The sequence below is a fragment of the Mercenaria mercenaria genome, unplaced genomic scaffold (genome assembly GCF_021730395.1).
Source record: "Mercenaria mercenaria strain notata unplaced genomic scaffold, MADL_Memer_1 contig_3558, whole genome shotgun sequence".
NCBI classification, from domain to species: Eukaryota; Metazoa; Mollusca; class Bivalvia; order Venerida; family Veneridae; genus Mercenaria; species Mercenaria mercenaria.
In genome coordinates, this window is record NW_026461708.1 from 21,634 (window position 1) to 35,765 (window position 14,132).

Below are 14,132 nucleotides of genomic sequence, written 5' to 3' on the forward strand. Positions count from 1 at the left end.
CCTCTCTGTCGGACATCGCTCCGGGTAGAGATTTGCTTCGGTGCTGCTTTGCGGAAGCGACTCATCTGAAAACGAGAAAGAGCGTCTGCAATAATGTTACATTTGCTAGGGATATATTTTGCTCTAAACCTGAAGTTATGTTTAGCTGCTAGCCATGTCATGTTTCGCATTAGTTGCATAATATAAAGGCATTTAGAACGACCTTTATTTAAAATTACTAACGGTAGCTTCATTGTCACAATAGAAAACTAGCTGCTTGCATTTCCATTTTCTACCCCACACAATTGTGGCGGCTACTATCGGGTACAGCTCTCTGAATGCCATAGATAAATTTTCTTCTGCTGTGCTAGGCCATTTCTCACAGAACCACTCATTTTGAAAAAAATGCAGAAAACCCTAACACTGAACTAGCGTCTGTAAATAATTGCATATCTTCAGAGGAAGAGAACTTATTTTCATAAAACACTGATACGCCATTCCATTTTTTTAAGAATATTAACCACATTGTGAGGTCTTCTTTGCAATCTTTGCTTAAATGAACATAATGATGTAACTCCTTCACTGTTGTAGAAATATTGATTAAATAAGACACAAAGCTTCTTCCCGGTACTATAACTTTAGAAGCAAAATTGAAATGACCTAGCAATTGCAACACTTCGCGTTTAGTACATGATTTCTTCTTGAGCAAACTCTGAATAAACTCCATGATTCTCTCGACATTGTCGCGTGGTAGCCGAGCCTCTAATCTGTCTGAATCTAAAACGACCCCGAGGTATTCTAACACTGTTGTGGGGCCCATTGTTTTTGATTCCGATAACGGAATCTTTGATTTGTTAAATATCAAAGTTAATAACGCCATAGTCCGATATCCGTTTGAATTGGGACTTTGAACAGTGAGGAAATCGTCCAAAAGGTGAAAGATAATGGAAATTCCATAATTATTTTGTGCAATCCAACACACTGCTTTAGAAAGATTGTCGAATATTTTTGGTGATGATCTACATCCGAAAACCAGACGAGTGTACACGTAATATTTTTCTTTCCATTTAATCATGAATATGGCATCTGACTTGAACAAATTGGTATTAATTTAAAAGCGTTGGCTATGTCAGTTTTACACATTAAAGCTCCTCGGCCTAGTTCTTTGATAGAATTGATAGCATCGTCAACCTTCACATAACTTAAGCTACACATTTCTTTGTCAATACAACTGTTAATACTGTGGTGAGTGGCGTTGTCGTGTGGGGCCGATAGATCTACAATAAGTCTCTTTTTTCCAGAATATTTCCCTTCCGCAACACCTATTGGGGAAACACGAAATTTATCAAACGGTGGTTCGTCAAAAGGTCCTTCTAAAAATTTGTTTTGTAGTTCCGATTCGATTAATTTAACTACCACTTCCGGTTGTTTTAATGCAGACTGTAAGTTTTTACAAATTTTATTTTCTTGAGGAAAGGTGTCAATTAAAGTATTAAATCCAAATGTCAATCCGTTACAAAGATAATTAGTGAATTCTTTATCAGGGTAATGTTCAAGTTCTTTCCGTAATACATTAATGTCAATTGGAGTAGATGGTTGAAATAGTCACTGCTTTTTGTTTGGAATGCGATCTGTTTTCTTCGCTCTATGACAAGTAGCTTTGCCGTAAGAATTGCCGAAACATTCCGAACATATATGCGTTCGGTTACACATACGTCTAGAGCATCCTTCTACGTTGAAATTATTACATACTTCTGCACCTTGGTGGTATAGTAACTTCCGGCCATATTTGTCTGCTTCCTTCGACTGGTATGGTTTGTTATGGCTGAAGACTGTCTTGTACTTGTGCATCTCCGACGTTAAGGTATCGGGGCAGAAGTCTGTTTCATGCAACGTAGAGGTGCACACAGAACACTGACGTGCCTTCACTCCTCCAAGGACAAGTTGAAACAAGTCGTTGTCTCTTCTTGACCAATCTACCGCAATTCCCAATTTAACAGCTTCTGCTGCCTTACTTGAAAAGGCAAGGTGGTAGTCGTATAAACGCTCACCGTAGAATGAGTGTATTTTGCTTATATCGGTCTCATAAGCCTCAAGTTCCTCCCGTCGATGTGGCCACTTTTGAACCATGACTCTACGATATTTTCCGAAAGCAGTTCTGAATTGTTCTATTGACAAGCGTTTCCTTAGGCGACTATCTGCTTTCTTCGATTGACTGTTAGGTTCGAATTCAGGAATAAGTAGAACTGCCAGATTCACATCCCTACCGTCAATAATTTGCTTCTTTAAAGTATCACTCACGACGTCAATGTTTGTGAGCATACTTGCTGGAATGCCGTTTTTATTTCTTGCGGATTGATGTCTTAGAGAATCTAATTCAGACATATACATACCGTTGTCTGTCTGCTCTGTGTGCTTGTAAACTTCACTTAATGTTGGAACTTCTGAGTTTCTCTTTTCAGGCTGTTGTTCCTGCCTTTCAACACTATCCTTGTTTTTATTCATTAATTTTATTGTTTCATTGAATGCTAACATAGTTGCATTCAATGTTTGAAAACATTGCGCCATTTGTGCGCTGCTATTGGCACCGTTCAACTCCACGTTTCTGACCGGCGACCTACTTCTTTGTCTGTCGGAGCGAGTGGAACTTTCGCCGACGTTTTCTTTATAAAGAGATTTTAACACTGATTTGGTCATGCTCACTGGAACTTTAATCCCTTGTTTTTCAAGTGCAACCCTAAGTTCCGATATGGTCCAATTATCCACAATTGTCTTTGTCGTATGTTCGTTTTTCTTGGCGAGATTTTCTCGAAGACGCCATTTTTAATTGTTAATCAATAACTTTTCGATCGGGTTTAATATTGATCCAGGATCTTCACTAATTGTTCTTATTTTCAGTTAGGCTCTATTACGCATTAAATGTAATCCAATGTAACCAAATGTAACGTATTTAAATATCCAGAATTATTCCATATATAGGTAATATATTAAATATAAATGTGTAACTTTTTTGTAAAATAAATCGTGTCTTACATCAATCTTTACGCGGAACTGAATCTGCATAAATTATCGCCGTGCCGCTTCCAATAAAAACGTCCCGTTTAGTCACATAACCTTGCTGCTGCGGCTGTTCTTTGTCTACCGCGTAATTACATGCATATTCATAAGGCCGGGTGCAGAAATCGATGACGTATTACGCACATGTTTACCATTCAATACACATTTATCATCAAAACGAATCACGTGATGAGAATTAACTTTGTCGGCCAATCGTATTATTCGATGTGATGACGTATAGTGCAAACTACCGATGATGCGATACGCTACTTTCAATACACAAAGTTTGAATCCCGAACACACACTGATTACTCGTAGCTGACGTAATGCGATAACACCGATGACCCGCTGATCAAGCATACACAATATTCTGTGCATAAGATGTGAAATACGTGCCAATTGTTTAGAGACGTTCTATATTTTTTATAAACCGCGTTTATAACTATAAACTTTAACAAAAACCGTCTTTATATTTTGATGGTAGTGTTGGCAAAAAATGGAAGACTGCAGGAAAACAAACCCTTGAAAGTTGTGCTTTTGCAAAAAAAGTGAAGAGGCTACAAATAAAATGATTAACGTCTCTTGAAATTATAAAGTGGCAAAAATATATTAAGTTAAAGTACATGAAGATAAGTGATTTATCAAGAATCGGGGTCAATAAACTGCTCGCGATTAAAATTATACCCCCTGTAGTCAAAAAGGCCCTGCCCCGTGGGTCCAAAACTTTACATAAACATTAAATAAAATATAAAAAAGTTATTGTATAAAACCACACAAACCTAGGCCTTTAATATTTGGTATGTAGCGTTGCCTCGTGGTCCTCTAGCAAAACTGTTTAAAATTATTACCCTGGATTGAAAAGAGACCCGGCCCTCGGGGTTTCAAGTTTTACATATACATACATAGGAAAACATTTTAGAAAATCTTCTTGCCTGAAACCACGAGACATAGGCCTTTGATATTTGGTATGTAGCATTGCCTAGTATCAAAATTGTTTAAATTATGCCCCTGGGGTGAAAAGAGACCCTGTCCTTGGGGGTCCCAAGTTTTACATAGACTTATATTGGACAAAACATTTAAACATTTTCTGTCTGAAGGTTCAAGACCGAGCTTTGGATATTTGGTGTGAACCATTGCCTAGCAGTTCTCTGACAAAATGTTCGAATTATGGCCCTAGGGTGAAAAGAGGCCCTGCCATGGTGGTCACTGGTAATATAAGTTATGTAGGAAAAATACTTCAAAATATCTTGTCATATTTCCTAGACTATTTAATTATAATAATCTGATGACCCCAAGTAATTAAGGGTCACCAAACTGTGACCTTCTTCTACTGAACTACTTTCTTCATTTGTATTAGATACAGCATTGAAATTTGGATGACATTAACAATTTTGTTCATCTTTACACTGACATTTAGTGACCATAAATGTGACTAACTAACCTACTTTTTATCCCCCGACGAAAGTCGGAGAGATATAGTTTTGGCGTTGTCCGTCCGTCCGTCCGCTCTTAGGAGAGCGCTTTGTGGGGCTATTCTTTTGACTATTACATGTTTGTGGGGTTAAAAGTCGCATGTGGGGTTAACTCTGAGATTTTGTGTTTATTTTGCCGTTTTGGGGTCATTAATCATAAAAAGAATTAACCCCAGTAAATTGTCCTTTCTACATTCGGACGCGATTTGATGGACAGTACCGTGAAATTTTAGAAAGTAACCGAATGTGTTATCATCGATAAAAGTCGATCATTCCAAATGTCATTACGTCATTCTAAATGTAAACTGGTCCACCGTCTTTTTCCATACGTTCTCTCCGTGTGGAGAAAATATACAGCCTGGAACCAAACTGCTGGAATGAAAGTGAGGTCGCCACGCATGCTCACTACATTAATTTGTACACATGGAAATATGGCGTACGAAACGAAGAACTGCAGGTAAATATTTTAGATTATTTCCTTTTTTTCTGACTTTAGAAAGGCAAAAGCGTTGTTTCAAGAGTCGTTTGCATCGAACATCCGGGGAAATTTAACATGTGTCCTCCGCCCTCGTCGTGGATGGCACCACTTATTTGCTTCGTTCTGGTCTAGAAAAATAATGTGTGGGGTAAAAATAATTAAATATACCAAGATTAGGCCTCACCAAATTAAGAAGTTGTTCATCGGATTTGCCGCTCGTATATTTTCAGCTTTGTCTTTTGGCTTGCGCTCGCCCCATTGAAAAAAATCAAGCCAACAATTTTTGGTGCGCTACTTTTTACGGATATAAAACTTAAAAAGTGTATAAATGTTTATAAATTCTACTCCCAGATTGTTCTCAAATGGATTTTATTCAAAATAAATACATACTACGCACACATCGTCTATAATATATCATAACACTTGTATTTAGTTGCATTAAAGTTATTTCACCTTTATGCAGTTTATTTGATAACATCAGTCTACATTTATTTGGTAAGGGTAAATACTAATTGATGCATTTCACTTACCTGTTTTCTGTTTTTCCTGTCCAAATGATCAGCATTTGCATTTTTACGAAAGTTGGTGGGGTAAGGAATTTACATTTTGAGTTGTTTTCAGACCAGTTTCGATTTTCAAATTTTCCAATCATTTAGTAGACTAATGTTTATGCACGTTAATCTCCATTTCAGTCCTTAATTGAGACTTTGTTTTCAACAAATTTAATATGTTATGGAAGTTCAAAATTAGAAAAAGAGCTGTTCATAAGACATCATGCTCGACTTTTCTGAATCGGAGCTTTGCCAGTAAAAGGGGCTAATAATAGTCAGAAGCTTTGAATGTAACAGTAGCGGATACGAATCCACATGGATACATACAAAGGTTTCCGAAAGGAAATAACTCGAAAAAAACGCACAAAATGGCTACGAGTAATCACAAATATTGCCATGCTAATAATTAAACGCTACCAGGTATAAAGTACATAATTATAGGTTATTATGATCATCAAATAGGTTTTATGCATGTTTTTATTAATTACTGTTGTTAGTCTTTAATTGAGTACCGATAAATGAAGGGTATAGTTTGACAAACTCTGTGGGAAGTTACTTAGAATTCCCGACAATTATGCTGATAAAATCAATGTTGAATGATCCAACTTCCAAAAGTTGCTATTTTTGAATGGTAATGGTGCACACCACTTGCTTAAATTTTAAATTCAGGTATATCAGATGCTACATATTTTAAAACAGTCTTGCAAAAAACTGAAAATATTACTGTTATTTCTGAAACAAAATATATTTTATTTTCTTAAGTCTGTTATTGAAGCACTGCTTTTGATAAGCTTGTTGACATTTATTTTTTTCATGAACAAGCAATATTTGGTGTGCCCCAGGGTAGCGTCCTTTGACCTGTATTATTCAATAATGTGGGTCAGAGGACACTGCCCTGGTGTACACCACTTGATTGGTACTTATGTCATATCAGATGCTGAATCTTTAAAAACAAGTCTCCCCACATTTTAAAAGTTCTTGTTATTCCTAAAAAGAATAATATTTGAACTTTTTTTGTTTTTAAATTTGTTTTGTAAAGGCTAACAAACCAGTTATATTGTATTTTAATTTTTATTCTGGATTTTGTCTAGAAAAATCTTGAATAATACTGAAATTTTATGAGAAGAACACTGTGGGAACTTTGTTTTAAACAAGAAGTCTTTTGTGATTTTCTTTTGATAACGTTTTTTCTAATCATAAAGATCATGATCTAGTAATGCTAAGGAAGATACCCTCCCGTTCTTTTACTTGATCGCTTATTTCTTTGAAAAAAAAATGACTGATTCAATTATTTGGTTGCAATGTACTTTCAGGCCTGGCAAGTTCACTGGAAAATTTGTATGGGCCCAACAATCTGGTCTGCCAAAATCAATAATGTGGCCGGATAAGGTGGTTGAAGTGCCCCTGGTATATTGCAAATCAGACAACGCCTGTTACGCCTGGTAAGTTAATTAGAATGATATTGCTGTTTTGATAACAACCTGTTTATAAAGGATTGTTTTACTGAGTTTATCTGTATAAACCACAGTGAGATTTGTAAAGTATAAAATTAGAAGTGACTAGACCCAGTTTATAGGTCAGTGTGCTAGCATTCTCAGATTTGTTGTCTAGTGTGTGGTCAGCCTGATGGCAGTATATTTCATGTGCATGAATCAATGCTGGCAATGTTTGCTGTCTAGTTTAATTGCATGAACCAACCAAAGGCACAATTTCAGCAAAAAACTTAGATTTAGATTGTAGAGACTAACACCTGCCTCCATGGTTTAATGGTTCGAGTCGCTCACCGTACACATGTATATCACTAGATCTCTCGCTATAAGCTCATAGTTTTGAGCCTCACCGTGGCCACATGTCTCTTATGTGTAAATAATAACAGCTTTTAGCTTGACTTTTCGAAGAAAAAGTCGAGGTATTGTCTTCACTTGATTGTCTGCGTCAACGTCTGTGTTTGTTAAGTTTTTTGTTGGTGCCATTTTCTATAAGACTATCAAAAGTATCAACTTGAAACTTGGAATACTTATTCAGTATCACAAGAGGAGTCCATATTGACATGGCCTGTCACCCTGTGACCAATATTTCTGGAGTTGCCTGCCCTTGTTTTGATTAAGTACATATAAATGATGTCAAATTTTTCACTTAAAATAAAGTTTCTCAAAACACTATCAAAGCTTTTAATTTGAAAATCAATACACTTTTAGAAATTGATGATCTACTTCTATTGACATGAGAATACAACTCTATTCAGCATTATATAAGAGTTATTCCCCTTTTTGACTTAGAATTTTGCCGACAGGTTAATTTCTCAAACTCCTCTTGCTACAAAGATTTGGTACTTGCATGGATGTTGTCTTTGAACACACACAGCACATCCACAACACCTGACCTCATTTTGACATTGACCCAATATTGGACATAGTGTGTTATCAGTCACTGAGTTTAAGGATGATCCAACTACAACAATATAACAACCTGTATATTTAGGCAGGACATATTTTCAGCATGTATAAGAATTACACTGGCATTCGCATTGACTAAACTATTCTAATTTATAGCATTGTCCTAAGTGTTACTGTATTTGGATTGTTTTAGCAAGGGAAACTTTGTAAAAGTAAAAATGTAGCCCATTGTAGCTTTGTTTATATATACTTCTATGGTTATTTTGTCTGAGCCATTGTGAGGTTAAAAGTCCATAGTGTATGGGGTTTGTGTGTCCGTATGAATTGTGGGGTAGCAAGAAAAACTTTATAAATGTAAAAATGAAGTCCATTGTACTGTTGTGTATACTTCTGAGGTTATTTTGTCTGAGCCATTTTGAGGTTAAAAGTCCATAGTATATGGGTTTTTTGTCCATATGAATTGTGGGATAGCAAGGAAAACTTTGAAAACGTAAAAATGAAGTCCATTGTACTGTTGTGTATACTTCTGAGGTTATTTTGTCTGAGCCATTGTGAGGTTAAGTGTCCAAAGTGTATGGGGTTTGTGTCCATAAGAATGGTGGGGTAGCAAGGAAAAATTTGAAAATGTAAAAATGAAGTCCATTGTACTGTTGTGTATACTTCTGAGGTTATTTTGTCCGAGCCATTGTGAGGTTAAGTGTCCAAAGTGTATGGGGTTTGTGTCCATAAAAATTTGTGAGGTTGCAAGGAAAAATTTGAAAATGTTAATATGAAGTCGATTGTACTGTTGTGTATACTTCTAAGATTAATTTGTCTGAGCCATTGTGAGGTTAAGTGCCCAAAGTGTATGGGGTTGGTGTCCATATGATTTGTGGGGTAGCAAGGAAAACTTTATGAATGTAAAAATGAAGTCCATTTAACTGTTATGTATATTTCTGAGGTTATTTTGTCTGAGCCATTGTGAGGTTAATTGTCCATAGTGTATGGGGTTTGTGTCCATATGAATTTGTGAGGTAGCAAGAAAAACTTTATAAATATAAAAATGAAGTCCATTTTACTGTTGTGTATACTTCTGAGGTTATTTTGTCTGAGCCATTGTAAGGTTAAGTGTCTAATGTGTATGAGGTTTGTGTGTCTGAATGCATTGGGGGTTAGCAAGGAAAAATTTAAATATTAAAAAAAAAGTCTATTGTACTGTTGTGTATACTTCTGAGGTTATTTTGTCTGAGCCATTGTGAGGTTAAGTGTCCATAGTGTATGGGGTTTGTGTCCATAACAATTGTGGGGTAGCAGGGAAAACTTTATAAATGTAAAAATTAAGTCAATTTTATTGTTGTGTATACATCTGAGGTTATTTTGTCTGAGCCATTATGAGGTTAAGTGTCCAAAGTGTATGGGGTTTGTGTCCATATGAATTGTGAGGTAGCAAGGAAAACTTTGAAAATGTAAAAATGAAGTCCATTGTATTGTTGTTTATACTTCTGAGGTTATTTTGTCTGAGCCATTGTGAGTTTAAGTGTCCATAGTGTATGGGGTTGGTGTCCATATGAATTGTGGGGTAGCAAGGAAATATTTGAAAATGTAAAGTGAAGTCCATTGTACTGATGTGTATACTTCTGAGGTTAGTTTGTCTGAGCCATTGTGAGGTTAAGTGTCCATAGTGTATCGAGTTTGTGTCCATATAATTTGTGGGGAAGCAAGGAAAACTTTATAAATGTAAGAATGAAGTCCATTGTAGCATTGTGTATACTTCTGGGGTAATTTTGTCTGAGCCATTGTGAGGTTAAGTGTCCACAGTGTATGGGATGTGTGTGTCCGTATGAATATTTATTGTGAGATAGCTTGAAAAGTTGTTCCTTATTAAAATATTATGTAACAATTTCAGTCTTTCATTTATTGAACTGCCTACTTTGAGAGTATTGTAGTTAAACTGTATCAAACAGCTAGAGTATAAATTGCCTTTTCTCTTAGTGATGTGCAATATTACTGTGCTGTATAATGCATGTATACGTTTCCTTTTAACATCTATAACCTATAATATTAATTTTTCAGAATAACTGAAAAGGAAACCAGCATCCCTTATCTGGCTTACCAGCAGGGACTGTAACCAATACATCTGGCTTACCAACAGAGACTGTAACCAATACATCTGGCTTACCAACATAGGCTGTAACCAATACATCTAGCTTACCAACAGAGACTGTAACCAATAAATCTGGCTTGCATTTACAGAGACTGTAACCAATATATCTGGCTTGCCAACAGAGACTGTAACCAATACGTCTGGCTTACAAACACAGACTGTAACCAATACATCTGGCTTACCAACAAAGACTGTAACAAATACACCTCGCTTACCAACAGACACTGTAACCAATACATCTAGCTTACCAACAGAGCTTGTAACTAATACATCTGACTTACCAACAGAGGCTGTGGCCAATACATCTGGCTTACGAACAGAGGCTGTAACCAATTCATCTGATTTACCAACAGAGACTGTAACCAATACATCTAGCATACCTACAGAGGCTGTAACCAATACGTCTGATTTACCAACAGAGGCTGTAACCAATACACCTAGCTTACCAACAGAGGCTGTAACCGGTGCATCTGGCTCCCTAACAGAGACTGTAACCAATACATCTGGCTTACCAACAGAGAATGTAACCAATGCATCTGGTGCACCAACAGAGACTCACTGTAACCAATACATCTGGTGCACCAACAGAGACTGTAACCAATACATCTGGTGCACCAACAGAGACTGTAACCAATACATCAGGCGTACCAACATATACTGTAACCAATACATCTGGCTTACCAACAGATACTGTAACCAATACATCTGGGGTACAAACAGAGACTGTAACCAATACATAGGTCTAGTTCAAAACTGTTCACATTAAATGTATTACTAGGTCAATAGATCATGTTAACAGAAACGTTTTTAAAAAAATAAAAGTCCTATCTTCATCAAATGTGCTCAGAATGCTTAGGAAGTGCACGGCTTATAGAATTGTTTTATAACACCATCTAAGTTTCTTCAAGCCGGCGGCATTGCATTTCCTGAATGCAGTCTTGTTTAGGCTGCCACACTGTTGTGAAGTGTATAAATACCACAGTCTATGTGTTTAACAAAATTTATTAAACAGAGAATGTTAAAAAGTAGTCCATTGAAGCGTTGTGTAACTTATGGGGTTATTTTGTCTGAAGCATTATGAGGATAAATGTCAAAAGTGTGTGGGGTATGGTCAGTATGAATTGTAGGGTAGCAATAAAACTTTGGAAATGTTAAAATGAAGTCCATTGTAGCATTGTGTATACTTCTGGGGTAATTTTGTCTGAGCCATTGTGAGGTTAAGTGTCCATAGTGTATGGGGTTTGTGTGTCCGTATGAATTGTGAGGTAGTAGGTACTCAGGCAAGCAATATAGGGCCATCATGACCCTCTTGTTCAATGTAACCTCACATATTTATTCTTTACAATCTATCTCAGCTTAACCTTAAAAAGGGTTTGGTTGAACTACCCCACAATGTCTTCTCAGTCTGTATTTTTAATGCAACTTCACATGTTTAGTTTTTACAAACTCTACTGAACCCCACAACAATTTTGGTCGAGATACCCTGCAATGTCTTCACTGGCTGTACGTCTGTCCTTCCGTCCGTCTTTCCGTCCGTCCATCCGTCCGTCCGTCCGGAGCCATATCTGGGAAGTGGTTGGGAATATTTAGGAAAAACTTGATATACCTGTTAATCACTATAAGGTTATGCGGCTCGTTAAGTTTCAGTCAGATTGCCCAAGTAACACCAGAGTTATGACCGTTAGAAGTTTCTAGTGTAACCTATATAGGGTACTATAAATATGGCAATTTCTGCATCATAACTTTTGATAGATTTGACGTAGAATTATGAAACTAAAAATGAATTTAGATCACCACAATGTGGTTGTGCACACACAATTTCGTTGGAGTTTCTTTTGTAACTTTAGAGATGTTGCCCGTTAATTGTATTACATTGCACATATTTGTACATAACAAACTTACCATTTGGTAGAATTTTACTAAATTTCTTTCATTCAGTTTCATGAACATTTATAGTAAACATGTGAAATTGTGTACCCACACCTGGTCACCCCCTTGTCTCGGTCCCTCCCCGTCCCCCTCCCACACATCAACCCCGCCCCCCGCCCCACCCCCCCCAAAAAAAATTCATTTCTTATTTTAGATTTTTTTCAAAGCTTCCATGAATATTTATCATCAACATGCAAGTTGTACCATTCCCCCACCTCTCTCCTCCACCCAGTCATGCCCACCGACGATCATGCATATGCATCCCTCAGCCACCCCATTTTTCATTTTAAATTTAGAATTTAATTAAATTTCTTTCATTCTTTTCCATGAACATTTATTGTAAATATGTGAAGTTGTGTACCCACACCTGGTCACCCCTTTGCCTCGGTCCCACCACCTCCCCCTCCCAACCCCCCAACCCACCCCCACCCCCATCCCCAAAAATATTTATCTTTCATTTCTTATTTTAGATTTTTTTCAAACCTTCCATGAATATTTATCTACATGCAAGTTGTGCCATTCCCCAACCTCGATCCCCGACCCAGTCATGCCTACCGACGATCATGCATCCCTCCCCCACCCCATTTTTGTTTTGTTTTTGTTTTTAATTTACCATCAATATTTATAATCAACATGTGATGTTTTGTCTCCTCACAAGTTCACTCCCCCCCCCCCCCCCACCCCCCCCCCCCCCCCCAAAAAAAAAAGAAAATATATATACATATATTTATACATATACATATATGTATTTCCATTCCATTTTTTTTTTTAAACAAGAGCTGTCACTAATGGTGACAAATGCCCCCGCAGCACCTTGACCTTTGACCTGGTGACCCCAATGTCAGTAGGGGTGGTGTACTCAATAAGTACTATCAGCATGTGAACTTTGAAGGCCCTGGGTGAAGTGATTCGCATGTAAAGTGCCTTCATGCAAAAGTTAACGTTGGCCCCTGTGACCTTGACCTTTGACCCGGTGACCCCAAAGTCAGTAGGGTTGGTGTACTCATAAAGTACTATCAGCATGTAAAGTTTGAAGGTCCTGGGGGAAGTGGTTCGCGAGTAAAATGCCTCCATGCAAAAAGATAATGTTGGCCCCTGTGACCTTGACCTTTGACCTGGTGACCCCAAAGTCAGCTGGAGTGGTATACTCAATAAGTACTATCAGCTAGTGAACTTTGAAGGTCCTGGGTGCAGTGGTTCGCGAGTAAAGTGCCTTCATGCTAAAAGTTAACGTTGGACCCTGTGACCTTGACCTTTGACCTGGTGACACCAACGTCAGAAGGGTTGGTGTACTCATAAAGTACTATCAGTATGTAAAGTTTGAAGGTCCTGGGTGAAGTGGTTCGCGAGTAAAGTGCCTTCATGCAAAAAGTTATGTTGACCCCTGTGACCTTGACCTTTGACCTGGTGACTCCAAGGTCAGCAGCAGTGGCATACTCAGTCAGTACTATCAGCATGTGAAGTTTGGAGGTCCTGGGTGCAGTGGTTCGCGAGTAAAGTGCCTTCATGCAAAAAGTTAACGTTGGACCCTGTGACCTTGACCTTTGACCTGATGACCCCAATGTCAGTAGGGGTTGTGTACGCAATAAATACTATCAGCATGTGAAGTTTAAAGGTCCTGGGTGCTGTGGTTCGCGAGTAAAGTGCCTTCATGCAAAAAGTTAACGTTGTGACGAACGAACGAACTAACGAGCGAACGGACGGACAGTTGAAAACTAATATGCCTCCCTTCGGGGGCATAAAAACATGTTCAAACCTTCAAAATGTGAAGTTGTAACCACACCCACCTCGCCCCAATCCATGTTCAAGATATCTTACTTGATTGTGTTCTCTTAAGGACATCTGTTCTTTTAAGTTTAAATGTACATGTTAAACAGCAACACTTGGTGCCAAACTACTCAAAGACAATATTTCTTCTAGTTACATTTCAAGCTCACATTTCAAATAACTCCATTTAATTTTAAAAGCTAAGCTTATAAGTTATTACAGTAAACATATTCCATTCAAAATAATTTCTTTAGTCAGCATCAACGTATCATACATTTATGTACACTTTAAACATTTGTTTTCTGTTAAATTGATTTTGACTAATGAAATTATTTGCTTCTTAGTAATATCCTTAACTTA

The 14,132-nt window shown here is 37.4% G+C and overlaps 1 pseudogene; it reads right to left on the minus strand.

Moving 5' to 3' along the window:
* Positions 1–7,973: 7,973 nt before the first annotated feature.
* LOC128553176 (uncharacterized) lies at positions 7,974–10,855 on the minus strand (annotated as a pseudogene).
* Between the last annotated feature and the right edge of the window lie 3,277 nt (positions 10,856–14,132).